Source organism: Micropterus salmoides, unplaced genomic scaffold (genome assembly GCF_014851395.1).
Source record: "Micropterus salmoides isolate LMB-PRFRI ecotype aquatic unplaced genomic scaffold, ASM1485139v1 Ms_hic_scaffold_23, whole genome shotgun sequence".
Lineage (NCBI taxonomy): Eukaryota > Metazoa > Chordata > Actinopteri > Centrarchiformes > Centrarchidae > Micropterus > Micropterus salmoides.
Window position 1 is genome coordinate 21,951,919 of NW_024041484.1, and position 14,950 is coordinate 21,966,868.

At 41.2% G+C, this 14,950-nt stretch overlaps 1 protein-coding gene across 2 annotated transcripts in view; it reads left to right on the forward strand.

The window, feature by feature from the left end:
- The first annotated feature begins 1,427 nt into the window (after positions 1–1,427).
- Positions 1,428–14,950, forward strand: part of celf2 (cugbp, Elav-like family member 2) — a 510,925-nt gene continuing 497,402 nt past the window's right edge. For both annotated transcript variants that reach the window (XM_038738416.1, XM_038738417.1), the window contains exon 1: positions 1,428–1,717. The gene's annotated coding sequence lies outside the window, so the exon portion shown is untranslated. The remainder of the gene's footprint in view (positions 1,718–14,950) is intronic.

Consider the following 14,950-nt stretch of genomic DNA (forward strand, 5'->3'; position numbering starts at 1 on the left):
TTAAAGGGAGTTTATTTAATAATGTTATAATTTTTTTGTAATTGATGGAAGTTGGTCATCTGACCACATTTCATCACGTTCATTGCCTTGATATTATAATTGCTTTAAAAGCTCTACAAAACAATTGTGTTATTAGTTAAACATGCAGCAATTTATTACATGTGCTTCTAAAATGAAGCAAAATAAACTCGCAATCATAGTTTTAATACTGGAATTCCTACTGTAGATTGGACACAATATGACCCTTTGACAGGGCTTGTGATGCAGAATGAGAAACGACGGAAAAGGACTCCCATTAATGAGGCAGGGTGAGAGATGGGATGAGGCTGAAAGAGGAAAGTATCAATGAGCTGGATGGAGAGAGCAGATGAATGCTGGATGGCAAGCTGTTGATAGACACCTAGACAAGTAGTTGTCCAGTCTCTGTGCAGCCATAACAAGCTGTGGAGCCTCACCTTCCCAACCTCCCTCACCCCCAACCCCTCCGTTCCAGTTCCCCTTTGGCCTCGACTGGGCCTGCTGTCTGGGGCCTGGGTGCCTGAAATCCTGGTAATAACGATAGCATTGATCGCTGTGCCTGGGATAGCCAATTATAGCTTCCATAGCATCTAATGAGGAGCAATCGCTCTGGTGGCAATTACTGCAGGTGTATAGCACCCCGGAACTGAGATGGAGAGCTGCAGACGCAAGGATATTTCAAGTGAGGCAAATAAAGAGTGCTGCTGTTACTACTGCACTTAGGCCGTAAGTTAAACGTGCAATGAGTGCAATTAATGTAAAACATTGTCATTAGTTTGACTCTCTATGTTTTAGGTGTAAGTGAGTGTACTCGCAGCATTTTAAGTCAGTGCTGATATCAAAGTGTGTTAGGTTGATTAAGGCATCTTTTTAAATACTCAAAATTATTTTTCAGTTGTTTGGGTGTTACTCAAACATTTCTTCAGTGGAAAGGAAAGATGTTTCTAAATAGTGCATTGAAATGTGGCCAGTGGTAAAATTACATCACGAACACATCAGCAGTAGGACTAGTAGTTGTTCTCACCTTATATTTATATTTTTTTGTTCTTGAGCAAATTTTACCTCTCTCTCTCTTAATTGTTAGAATAGATTAGAATAACATAGAATAAAATCTTATTGTCTTTAGCTCACCACAGCATAAAAAGGGACAGCATATAACATTAACTTAGGCTACATGATGTTAGGCTATATTAATAATAGCCTACCGTCCAAAGAAGTGTGGTAAAAGTGGTTTTTAATCAGCTTGCTGGTAAAAAGTAGCCTTAAATGAGATGTTCATTTCAAATGAGGCTCTTGCTCTCTGTCCAAACCTCCAGTGCGGTGCTACAGTCACGTGACAGACGTGAAACGCACCATTGGGACGAGGCTTAATTAAGTCAATAGTCAAATGCCCACTTTTTTGGTCTAGCACGGGGGGGGTCTGACTTTGTAATGTTTTTGTTTTGCTAACTTTAGTGAAAATACTCAGTGCTTGCTATACTGTTATGTAGTGTGTCATAGACTAAGTTAGGAAAGTTAAAGTCACTTCAGGAGGGATTTGTGGAGGAGTGTTCTGCACCTGCCTCACCGGCCTCAAACGTGAACTAACGTTACAGGCCAGCTGCTGGAGTTTCTTCTCCTGCTGTTGGCTAATATAACTCGGGAACAGTGGACCTGAATCTTCCCAAAGGATATATTCCCAATTCTTCACTTGACAAAGGTAAGAGCTGCTTTTTTTTGCTAGCATCTGTGCTGTGCGTGTTAGTTGGTGTTTGGAAATGTTTGCAAGATCTGAGGCTACCTGTATGCTAATGGCTCTGTTCTGTTGTTCTGTTGTTGCTGTCACCTTGCGAGGGTAGCCTACCGTTATTTGGTTGGTTTTTGGTATTAACTTTAATTGTTCATTTATTGTAATGGAGGAGCTTTTTCCCCTCTGCTGAGCTGTTTCTTCTTGGAGGTGAAATATGAGGGTTGGAGTTGGTTTTACAGCATGTTTTTGATGTTTTGCCTTTTGGTTTAGTGCAATTTCTGGTTAATGTAATATTGTATCGGCTTTTTGGATGTAAACTGCTGTTTTGTTTCACCTTAAGTCACATTTCACATTTTCTTTACACATTTCATGTTCAGCTAAGTGCAACAATTGATAACTCCATCCTAGCTATGGGGCTGTTGTTCTGCAGTTATATACTGCAGCCTCACTCACTTGCAACCCGACTAGTAACGCACTGATCATTTGCTGCTCTTCAGTGCTACACTAACATTGTATTACAGGAGATTGTCTGCTTGAAGTCATGCGTTTTTGTGATTTTAATGTAAATAATTAGCAGCTGCTTAGGTGACATGTCTTGAGGTACTGCTGCAGGTGCTCACTTAAGTATATTCCCCTTGTGGTAAATCAGAAAGATGAACATGTATGATGCCTGGACCCTGGACCCTGGCACCCACCCAGCAGATTCATGACAGATAGCTCTTTGCTTTAGGGAAGGATGTTTATTATTGCCACTCTTCAATTACTGGGGGGGAGTGATGAGGTCGAAGCCTACATGCCACATATCAGCTCTGAACAATAAATTTACTTATGTGAGTTGGTGGACTAAATGGAAGAAAGCATTTTGCGTTTGCCCCAGGCAGTACTTTTCTCAGGCTGTGTGCATTTGTAGAAGCTGTGGCAGTGGTTTCTGTTAAAGGTCCATCAATGAAAGCAAAGGCTATGGATTTACATTGTGCGAGAGGATGGTCCACCTTATGGGCTCAAACTCTAGGCTTGGATTGTAATTCCCCAAGTAGTGCTTCTAGAATACCTTTGCTATATGGGTCTTGTGAGGCATTATTTGTTCTCCACTAGGACACATGCACTGCACTGGACACACTGAGCCATTGTTGTGTCTGGTCCTTCATTTCCAACAAATGTCTTAGATCAGGCCATTATTGTGCTGATATCATGTGGTCTGTAGTTATGTTTACTACTTGAGAGAAGGCACAGTATCCCTTCAGCTTACACATTTACATATAAGGTGGGGAGTCAGAATTGCAGAAAGAATGCAGACCAGAACAACACCACAAACTACAGTTTCAAAAGTGAATCGAATCCACAACTCGACAAAAACTTATTGCAGCAAGCTTTGAATTATAGTTTTGGAATGAAATCCATTATAGGGTGTTCTTATTATTTTGTCCACCCCACCTTTACAAACGCACATTATAGCAGAAAGGTGGGGTGCTGGCATTAAAAGGCTTTGTTAGAAGAGCAAAATGCCTGTCATCCTTTACATTCTGCTCATTCATTCTCGCCTTTCTGGTTTTGGGAGCTGACTGGAGATCTAACCATGCCTCTGTCTTTGTGATCTGTGTGCCTGTTTAGATGTCTGACTTTCAGAAACTATTCCTTTTACTCTCCCGCTTTATATTTTTTTGTCTGGTGTGTACAGATCTTCTATCATCTTTCCCCTTTTCACTTGCTGTGTCTTTGCCACTGTGTAGCCTAACTTTAATATCTGGGTTTTGAACAAGGACAGAGGCAGCGGCTCAGTGACAGTGAGACATGGGGGAGCAACACAAACACCCTTCAAAGCTCCTTTTTTTTTTTTATGTAAGCGAGGGATAAGAGAGACCCAGCACATAGACACAGCCATGAGTGTCTGTCTGAGGCTTTGGCGTGAACATGGGAAAGGAGGCCGTGAGCATGTAGCTTTCATTAGACTAAACCCATAAACACGCACACATACACACACGTAGACGTTGTTAGCTAAGAGGGAGCGAGGTGTGGAGTAGGGCGGAGGGGTTACAAGATAATCAACACTCCCTCTCCACCGTAAACCCACACAATAAAGACTTGACATCAATATGCCAGTGCATTCATCACCACAATAGTGCCTGGCACAGAAGGGGGCAAAGGCCTCCACAGTACATCCGCACTGATTAAACCTGTGTGTGTGTGTGTGTGTGTGTGTGTGTGTGTGTGTGTGTTTGTGTGTTCTCTGAAATGTAGCGGTAAGTTTGCCTACTTTTAATTGGCAGACAAAACTTTCTCTGTTTTAGGCTGGAGTGCATGATTAGGTGTCCCAATGTAAGAAAATAATGGACTTCTCTGCCGTGTGTATTATTTTCTATAATGGGACTCATCAGAATGCATTATGCTGTTTAGGGTTGGGCTGATAGAAGATGCCATCATCCATCTGCGATGGCTGACAGATATCACGAGGCATCGTAATGTTAATGATTTTTAACCGAGTGAAGTCTGTGCGAGTGAACGCATGCACATAAGACCACCGCTACACCGTCCGATGGAAATTTTGTAGACATCGCCCTACGCTAATGCTGTTGATACCATGGTCACCTATTGAAGGATCAAAACAGCTGAAGTCAAATTTACTGTTTGAGATGTTTAGCCTCTTTTTGTATAAAGAAGAATCTGAGCACTAATTTGGGAACACTGATTATTGGATTGACCATTTTTGACGTGTTCTGATTATAGTTTTGTTTTTGCATAACCGCTGCATCACAGTGAATTATCCCATACATACCATCTGACGGCTATCGAAACATAAGCATTGCCTATTCATATAGTATATTAGACGAATGCACATCTCAAACGAAAACCTTGTATTGACACAATCTTTGTCAACTTTGGTATAAACTGTACTTTACCACTCTAACAAGTGGGAAAAGTTGTTTCCTAGTAACAGCTGAGGAGTCTTCCAGGCAGCTGAGGCAACAACGTCAAAGCTGTGCGGTTATCTAAAAATAAACCAGACCCTCAGCCAATCAGAAGTATTCTCTGTGGACACATAAACTAATCTAAGCTGACTTATAATAGCATATTTTACTGGGCAAAGATGTATTGACAGCACATAACAAGCAAAACTTGAACAGGAAGCAAGAGAACGGCAGGATGATGACTGTGCAGCACAGAGCTTCATTAACCTCTGAATAAGCTTTGTGTTCACGTTATTGAATTGCTGACTGTTTTAACAAATGTTTATCAAAAAGACACAGTGAAGCACCCCCCTACCTTTAGGTTTCACAATGGGGAAAAAAAGATTTTCATTCATACGTAAGAACATAGCAATGATGATTATGCTCTTATGTGCATTACAGGTGTTAGTTGTATATGTAACTTCCAAACATGCCATGCAAAGTATTTCTAAGCATGTAAATAGAAGGCCTTAGGACCGCAGTATACCATTACCAAACCTATGTTTGTCTAGCAGTTTTACCTTGCAAGAGCTTACAAGGGATTACAGTAATATTGCTTTGTGCTCCTGCCTCTTCGTTGGTCACGTTAGCGGCATTGTTTGTCTAATTAAATCCCTCACATTTGTTCATCTCAACCTTTCACCCTCCCACAGAAGATCAGCAACACATCCTCAGTGACGTGAAGTGGCACTTTGAAGCCATTTGTTCATCATTTATTTTTTTTACACAGGAAAAGTATTTTGCTTGGATGGAGGAGCGATTTATTGGATAAACCTGTAATGAAGCGTTTCATAGTTCTGTCACACACAACACTGAACAGAGTAAAGCCGTCTTTTACCTTTAGATGGCAGCAGCATGCCACTGTATCATACAGGAAGAATCCGAGACACAGAGAATCTGATTGATGTCTGGAGGAAAGCTATGAGCGAAAAACAAAGAGGGACAGTTAGAGCTCATTATTTCTTTGATTCTTTAATCTTCCTCATGTCTTTATCCAAATCGTTGTTATTGGTAATAGGCTGTCTCTTCCATTGAAGGAGGAAAAATCCTTAATAAGACAAAAAAAAAACATTCCCAAACTCGAGCTGATTTGCTCGTCACATTGTCTGAGTTTGATGTCTCTTCCATGTAATTGAACTTGATGAATGCTGGCGTTGTTTTCCCGCGAACATGCTTTGTCCTTTCAACCCCATCTGACGGATCTGGGCCGGTCGGTTATTTTCACAACACAGTTCGGTACCTGTCTGTCTGTCGAAGAGTTAAGGTTTGAATTGTCAATTATATGTAGTCATGAGAAAGTATTTTTTTCCCTGTGGGTGCTGCTGCATTCTGTTAATGTTAATGTTAAATAAGATGCTGATGGTCGGTGTTAAAACATTCATAAAAGATGATATTTTACAACAAGAATTTCCGCAGATGCACGTGTTCCAATTCAGTATTTTAATTTTTAACTCGGAAGCAGGTTGAATATTGTAATAAAGATTCTTTGGAAAATGCTTCTAACTTTACATTGATTCATTCAGCTGAAGTTTTATCCAAAGCGACTTACAATTGCTAGGGGTTAAGTGTCTTGCTCAGGGACACATTGGTGGATGGGTCACAGTGGGGGATTGAACCCCGGCTCTCTCACACCAAAGGCATGTGTCTTATCCATTACGCCATCACCACCATGCTTTAAGACTTAGGTCAGATTTTCAGAAAAAGAGCAAGCTCTTCATGACATTGTGTCAACTCACATTTTGTGTCATGGCCATAGCCAAGAACACTGTAAATTCAACCGGCGCAACTGCACACTGCAAAAAAAACACTCCAACCAAAAAAAGCTCAGTAAATTTAAACAGTTTAGAGCTAAAATGACTAGACACAAAATGTACTGGCAACTATTTGTTGTTAAATGTTAAAAGCTAAATATCTGAACAGTTTTGAACAGATGATCAGACAAAACAAACAATGTGAAGATGTCACTGTGGGATCTGGAAAATTGTGGTCTGCATTTTAAACTTTTTTTTTTTTAACTCATACTTTATTTATAGATGAACATTTAAGTTATCCAATCGAGAAAACTACTGGGAAATTAATCAATGTTGAAAGTGATCTGTGACCCTGACCCTCAAAGAATTCTCCACACTGCCAGGGAGATAATTCTGGTGGAGTAATACAAAATCCAATGCAATAGTAGCTACAGTTCTGATACGTTTTCTTTGTTGATGCCATCTGTCTTGTAAGCATCTATTGAGTACTGAAATGTTTTTTTGTTTTGATCAAGTTAGCTATATGACATGGGGTCAACTGAGATGGTCACCTGAAATGTGCTGTTACACAGAGCAGCAGGTCTATAGGAACTAGTTACTAGTTTTGTGGTGTTTGGCGCACAGTGATCGAATGAAAAGTTTAGATGACCAAACTGTGGACACTCCACCTACACCTCCCCGAGAGAAAGGAAGGGAGAGAGCGGGAGAAAAAGGGAGGGAGAAACACCTATGAACTTAATTACCCAATGAATAATTAATGTTTGATTGCAGCATTCCCCCAGGCTGTCAACACGAGATAATTTATCATAAGATTATAATTTATCACTAATTGCTTTGGCAAGAGGTTTATGATTAGAATAATTTGCTTATTAAATGCACAAATTTTATTAAGCAGCAAACTTTTGTGTAAAGTACGTATCGATTTAGCTGCGCCCACGCCGTCAGAAAGAGTACCATTAAATTGCGTTTAATCGAGTTACACATTTGGGATTAAAAATAGTTGTTTGCTCAGTCATAATGCAGTCCTGTTTTCCATAATTTAGTTAAACAAAACAGGTGATTATTCTAATGCAGTGAGATGCATACGACCCAGGGAGCAATTTTAGCACAGAGAGGTGCCTCAATATCCTCAAAGCCAAGAAAAGCATCCTCAAGACTTAAGCTCCTCTGTGAATCCTGTTTTCTCCTCTAAGCTGTAATGCCTATTTAGATGAGGAGAATTTGAATTGTTTGTCTCCAGCATAATGAATGTTTGTTGTCTAGCATGGAAATCTTTGTGGAGTAGTCACAGTATCTTAGCTGCGGGCAGGACAGGTGGTTTGTGCTTGGTGACTTTCTACAGGTCATCCACACTTATATATGTGTCAGTGCGTCAGAGTGTTTGACTTTACCAACTTCAGTAATTACGCATTTATTCCGTTCATTTTTGCAAAAATTGTAGAACTACCTGTCACAAAAAACTGCATAATTTGATGGGGGCCAACATTTGACAGCATATTCCTGACACAGGCAAACTGTACTAGCGACAGGAACGATGATCACACGTCAAACCTCACCGTCAGGGAAAGACGGACAACAATAGTTGCTGAAGATCCCAAAATTACAGCCTTAAAAAACACTACAGATTGATTCAAACCCTCTGAGACAGAGTTTCAATGAAAATTATATGTTGTGAGTGTCACACAAATCATATTTGTGGTAAGGCTGCCATTTACATTTAGAAAGTACTTGTATCCAAAGCCTGAACACAAAGATGGATAACCTGGTGAAAGGGGCACAAAACAGCCAGCTGTTAAACATAGCGGTGGATTTGCTGTGTAATGGCAGCATCTACTGGGAGTCACTGGGTATTGAAAAATTGCATTGTTGTAAAAGAGGCAAGGAATATCAGGCCAAGCAGTAGTTGCTCCCGGGCTGGCTGATAGCGAGCACCCGGGGGTCCACGGAGGTCCAAATACTAAACACAGTTACAGGTGCTTTTTGTGTCTTAGCCCTGCCCAGTGAACATTTCCTCCTGCCTATTTTTAGCTTTAACCATAGTTTTATTTCTTCACAGCCTTTAGAGACACAGTGTACACAACACTGATGTAAAAAGCTAAATATGCAGATTCTGAATCTGTATAATCAACCCTCAGATCAAACTTAGATCCAGCGATAAACCAGTCGCAACAGTTTTACCCACAGGAAACCGTCGTAAATCTTTATGATGTGGTGATATTTATATATTTAGATTAGAGTTACAGAAGAGTTGCGTCATATGTTTATGTTTTCAACGCTTCCTTCTTTACCATAATAGACTGATGTAATGACAGAATATCTGGTCCAGTCACATTTTAGCATCTTTGAACTTTCTTACTCATTCAAAGCACAGAGGGAGAATAAAAACCACATTTGGTCTTGTTAAACAATACATATGGTTGTTTTTGATGAGTGTTATCCATAAGAATTTTCTCAGACAAAATTATTACTGACACACACATGCACACACATACTGTGTCTTGGCATTTAGAGGGAGGAGAGGAGTGGAGTGGGCTGCTGGAAGCGATGTGTGTTCCTCGTCCTGCTGTCCAATCAATGTGAGAGGACAGGAAAGGAACGGCTGAGGGCCAGTATAATACTTTGTAACACTCTCACCTCGCAGTGCGCACACGTCACTAAACGTTACACTCAGCACACGCAGACCTCCAGGTTTTGTCTCACTGGCTGGGAAAAGAATGGTGTGTGTGTGTGTGTGTGTGTGTCTATCAGTGCAGCTGCAAGGTGCTCTTATCAGCCTCCTGAGGAAGTTGGACAGATATCAGTTCTGGTGGCAAAGCCATGGACAACATATGGCACTGATAGTGCTCATTGTGACACACATGCTCGCACGTGGACTCAAACACACACACAGTAGGAGACACCCTGTATTAAAGGGTTTGGCAGCCGTGTTGAAACTGTCAGACAGCCAATCAGGGGATCGATGACAGCCGTGACTCGCCCAATGACCCACGCTGTTATCTCTGCTGGCCATCCTCCTGTCTCTCCCCTCATTTCTATGTCTCCCTGCACTTTCCATTCTCTTTTCTTGCCTTTCCCTGCCTCCCCCTAACACCGACACTTCTTTACTTCGTCAATCGGTGAAAACTTACCCCTCTTTCTCTTTCTTTCTTCAGCTTGAACCTACCCCTCCCTCCTGTACTGGCAGTCTGATTTTTCTGGTCTAATGAACCTGGGGGGTCTCAGGGCAGCCTCCGCTGGGTTGATTAGGATCCTCATTAAAGAGAGGACCAGACCAGACTCTCCTCCCTCCCCCCTTCTCTGTCCATCTCCCATCTCTCCCTTTCCCTCCCCTTTCCCCTCCCTCCACCCTGCCCTGTCACACAGAGTGGCATTTTTAATTACCGCTGCTCATCATAAAAGGAAGACCCATTATAGATGTCAGTGTGAGTGTGTATGTGTGTGTTTGTGTCCGTCCTCTCCTTTTTCTTTCTTCACTGATCTATTGTAATGAACTCAGTGTGTGGTGTACACTCCATGGGAAGGCACATCATGAAAACAGACATCACCGGCCAGCTAGTTGGCATTTTTAACACACTGGATACACAAATAAACACAACAGTCTTTAATGTTCGATTTAGACTCACTTTCATGCTTCCAGAAGGCGGTAATGAGCAAAAAAAAACAACTTGTTTAGAAAAAAGGTCCGGAAGAAAAAAGAGAGAGCGGGGCAGACATTGGAAGAACAGACTACAGAGCACACAAAAAATAAATGAGCTAGTTTAAGAAAGTTTAAGGGTAACGAAGAAGAATAGAAAGATGCAGTTGTGGAAAGAAAAGCCTGGAAGGAGGAGGAGAGGAGAGTAAGATGGAGGAGGGCAGGGTTATGTCTGGGTTTTTGCTGTTGTGCTCAACGACGGGATCAGATCAGCGCTGCTCCAGAGGATGCTCGGGGCCAAAAACTAAATCTGATTATGTCGCCTGAGAAGACTAATCTCTCTTGAATCTGTCTTTGTCTAATTCCAAAAACAATACTGTAATCTGTGTGTGTGTGTGTGTGTGTGCGCGCACATGTTCTTACTAGGCTCATACACTTGGATTGACTGACGCTGGATTTTCTTGATTTCCTAACTTGAACAGTGAGAGAAAATGAAAGCTGTAAAAATAATATAAGAAAATAAATACAGTCACTAATACCCTTTTTACACCAAAATCAACAAGTATATGCAGGCGTTATAGGCGATTGAATCCTTTGCCATTACCAGTAGACGAGTTTGACTTTGATAGGTGAGTAAACGGTACTTTCAGTTGACACACAAGCTATGGTCATGGTTGGAAGGAGAAGTTAACTTGAATTTCCACTCCACTTAAAAATGTGTTTAACCTGTATGTTTGACCTTCGCTTTACAGAATGATTTATGTACACTGTGAGTTTTACACTAGAAAGCTGTTTAACATCCACCTGCTGAAGGGAGAAAGTTGACTTTAAGATCTGAATACGATTGTGACATTACAACTACTTTGGAAGCCATTTGTGTTTGAGTATGCATTGAAGTAGGTGACATCTTGTGCATTTGCATTTTCATAGATTCGGGATTTGTCTGTGAGGGAGAATAGAAAGAGGATATGTAGTTGTACTGATTTATCACGGGCAACTGAACCTTTTTGTTGTTTTAAACCATATCAAACAAATTTTTCCAAGCCGATTATTTTTATAAGTCGTAAAACATGTCTTGGGGGGTGGAGGAGATCTTTTAACATTTGTCATATTAATCAGTGAAATGTGCCAAATGCCAATGTTGGTCAACTTAGAACAAGCTGCGTAGCTGCATCATTCTCATCTATGCTTGTTTGTGGCTCTGGCGCAAAAGGTGACATTCCTATTCTTAAACCCCCATATGAAGCTCTGATTGGCTGTGGGTTTTTTTCAAACCAGGAAAACGGTCAACAATGGGCACAAAACTGGTCCTATTCGAATTACAGAAAGAATCTGGGACTAGGGGTGTGCGATATTGACAAAAGACATGTAGATAAACACCTAATTCACCAGTGCAAGCATTACTGACATCAAACAGTACAAGTATGAGTAAACCTTTTCATCCATCTCTGTAGCCGCGAGTTCTGTCATAGCTGTTGTCGTAATGGCTTTGATTTATAATCATTGTAGCGGTGTTTGTTTTTGTGCTCGCAGCTTGGCTGTTTTAGGCCTGTCGTGGACAGCAGAATCCCGAAGCTTTACATATTCTTGATATTCTGTGTGGTGGTTAGTTTGTTGTCTTCAAATTCAACATTCAACATTCAATTTCCGACATAGTCTGCAGATTGATTTTGGGCAACATCTGTCTTTTTAACCCACGTCCATGTGAGTGATGTTGAGCCGCGTCTAGCAATCCAATCTAACAACGTAGATTGCAAGGCGTGATAATTCTTGCACTGCACGCATGACCCATGACACAGTTTGCTCTCATATCGTTAAAACAATAATTAAGATATGATTGTCTGGAACCAGGCAGGTTGATTTGTCAATTAACTAAACATTTATCAAAAACTATTTGAACAGTTGGTTAATTGTTTGTTGTTTATAAATCAAAGCAGAGTGCACATTCTCAAATGTGGAAACTTTCTGCTTTTCTCAGTGTGAAGCCATTGTTAAATGAATACCTTTTTTAGGTTTTATAACATTATAAACAGAAAATCTTTGGGGGTTTGTACTGTTGGTTCGACTAAACAAGCAATTTGAAGATGCTGCTTTTTGAGAGATGGGCATTTTGACTATTTTCTGATATTTCACAAACTAAACAATTGATTAAATGTTAAAACTAATTGTCTGATTAATCTATATTGAAAATAGTGTTACTTGCAGCCCTAATTAAATGTAAAGTTCTTGTTCTAAGCTGTCCTTTATATAATATATACGGTCTAGCAACCTTTTGATAAAGTTCTGTTAAATGCTGTTTGCTCTCATAGACATGCATGCATGCGAGCACACACACACATTCTGTCACAATGCATTAGGTATCAGAACTGTTCAGTGAGCAAATCAGATAAGGAGTGCACACACACACTCAGACATATACACAAGTGCTTGTTCTGCTCACTGACTTTCTGTTAGCACAGCCATCCGCTAATTAGATTCCATTAAAGGTGGCGTTCATAACTCCGGAGGTTTCTTTGGCTGACACACCACTCGATGTTAAAAATACTGCCAATTAGACACAGCTTCAACACACCATCACGTCCGACCACCCAGAAAGATGAGACCTCGCTCTGCCTCGACAGGCGTTCGACTTCCAACCACCAGCCAAAAAAGTCACAGAAGTTTTTCTCCTGTCTGTAATGGTCTGGCAACTCCTGGAAATTGAGGGTAGAGATAGAAATCATCCTCGCCGGGGGGCGAAGGAGAGGAAGCAGAGGGTTTATCAACAAAAGCAGCGCTTGGGGATTTAGTGGACAAAGTATCGGACTCCCCAGGTGGCTGATGGTAAGGCAAAGCAGGGGCTTTTCTGTGGCTAAATATCAGTGTTGTCTTCTCCTCTTCTCTGCTTTTGTCTCCCTTTGGTCTACGTATGGTGCAATCTTTACCTGTCACCCTATCTGAAGCACCTGCTATTAGCTTAGCCTGCTAACTTCTGATAAAAAGCTCGTGACAACATCTCAACCCTCTCCACCACCTTCACCTTCTTTGCATTTTGAAGAATAAAGAAGGGATGAAAAGGAGGAGAAAGAGTTGGTGGACTGGTATTTTGAGTATCCCCCCCCCCCCCACACACACACACACACACACACACACCCACCCCCTGTCTCTGCAGCTCCGTCTGTCAACACGCCAGCAGCATCTAAGCTAACCCGGGCCGGCATCGGAAATGTCACTCGGTGCATTAGCATTTAGCCACCACGCTCTGCTGTCAATCTGGGTTTATCTTTGACACCCCCTATGGTCTCTCACCTTAGCTCCCAGCCCCCCTCCTTCCCAGTTAGCCATTGTACTAATAAGGCAGGGGGACAGTAGAATTTATCAGGGCTAGACACTCCCGCCCCGCCAGCCATTACTCATCCACAGACCAGGACATGCCAACAGTGGCTAATTGCTTTCTTTAACACTGGCACATGTGACATTCAGCAGAGTCTTCACTGATGGGCTTTTCCTCACTGCAACATTATGGCACAGTGTGGGGTACATCAGAAACCGTTGACAGTTGTGGGTGCAAATCTGTATGGAAACATAACCTACACTAAAGGGCCTAATACAGTAGATGAGAGCCAGTTACTGTGAACAAGGTGGGGTTTTTTGGGGACTTTAATAGACCACTAACCACAAGTGTCCTCACCTGATAAGCAGAAGCCTTGCTAATTTGTTGAAATGACTAAAAAGACCCAGGTTTCCCTTCTGCTGACAAGCAAGCTTTTGCAGCCTGACCTGCAAAAATTAAACAAAATGGATCTCTGTGATACTGCTGAGGTGACCAGGTGGTATATTTAATAAATGATTTATGTTGAAATTTAGTTTGATAAATTGCAAATGTTGTTGTGAAAACCTGTGGACCTTCATTATGGGCACCACACAAATGGTCCCTGGAAACATTTTGCATGGCTTGTATCATATACCTGTTAATGTAAAAGTAAGGTAGGCACAGAGGAATCTGATTTAGGTGGCGAGATTGTACAGTAAGCAATTTCCCTTTGTTGTGAGCAAAGGGGATTATTCATCAAAGCGATGGTGGATGGTCCAATATCTAACAAAGCTCTTTGCTTTGTTTGGTGGCAAAAGATTAATGAACAGACTGGACTGACATTTCCAGCAGGAAGGACATTGATCTGGAGGCCTTCTGAAGATCCTCATTGTCCTGTTTACCCTGCAAACAATGGCTGACAGTGAGGAAATATGTATGCTATCTACCGATCTACCGACTATAAGCACAGTCGCTGTATGAACACACAGACACAGACACACTCACTAATCTAAAGGGCAAACTCAGAATTTCATAAGCTACTATATTTGTTATTAATCAGGAGTTCCTTCATAACATCTAAAGAGACCCCCCCCCCCCCCCACCCACCCTGTTTTTATGTGTTTTATTTAAGAAACTGACTGGCGCTTGCTGATAGAATTTGTTGGCGTCAGTTGAAAGTCAACCGGGACCTAAACTATTTCTTTTGGAAATCAAACAAATTCAAGCCATTTGGTTTCCTGACCTACAGTAAGAGTAGAAACAAGTAACAGAACTTTTTGGGGAGGATTTAAATGAGCCAACTGTCTCGATTCCCCCTTGACTTGATCTAGTATTGCAAACAAATGCTGACTGGGGACTGTTGCCAATTTCAGGCAAACAAACTTTTTACATTTTCGTGGGTTTGGCAAGCAGATAAAACGGTTAAGCCCATTCTGTCACTATTATCAATAATAATGCACTCTCTTTTACTTATTTAATGTGGGCATCACTATGGCAAGTTGTGGCATTGAATCTGTCTTTGTCCAGTTTCATTTTCATTTTGTAGTTCTTGTAAAGACTAGTAAAGAATAGCAATACTGG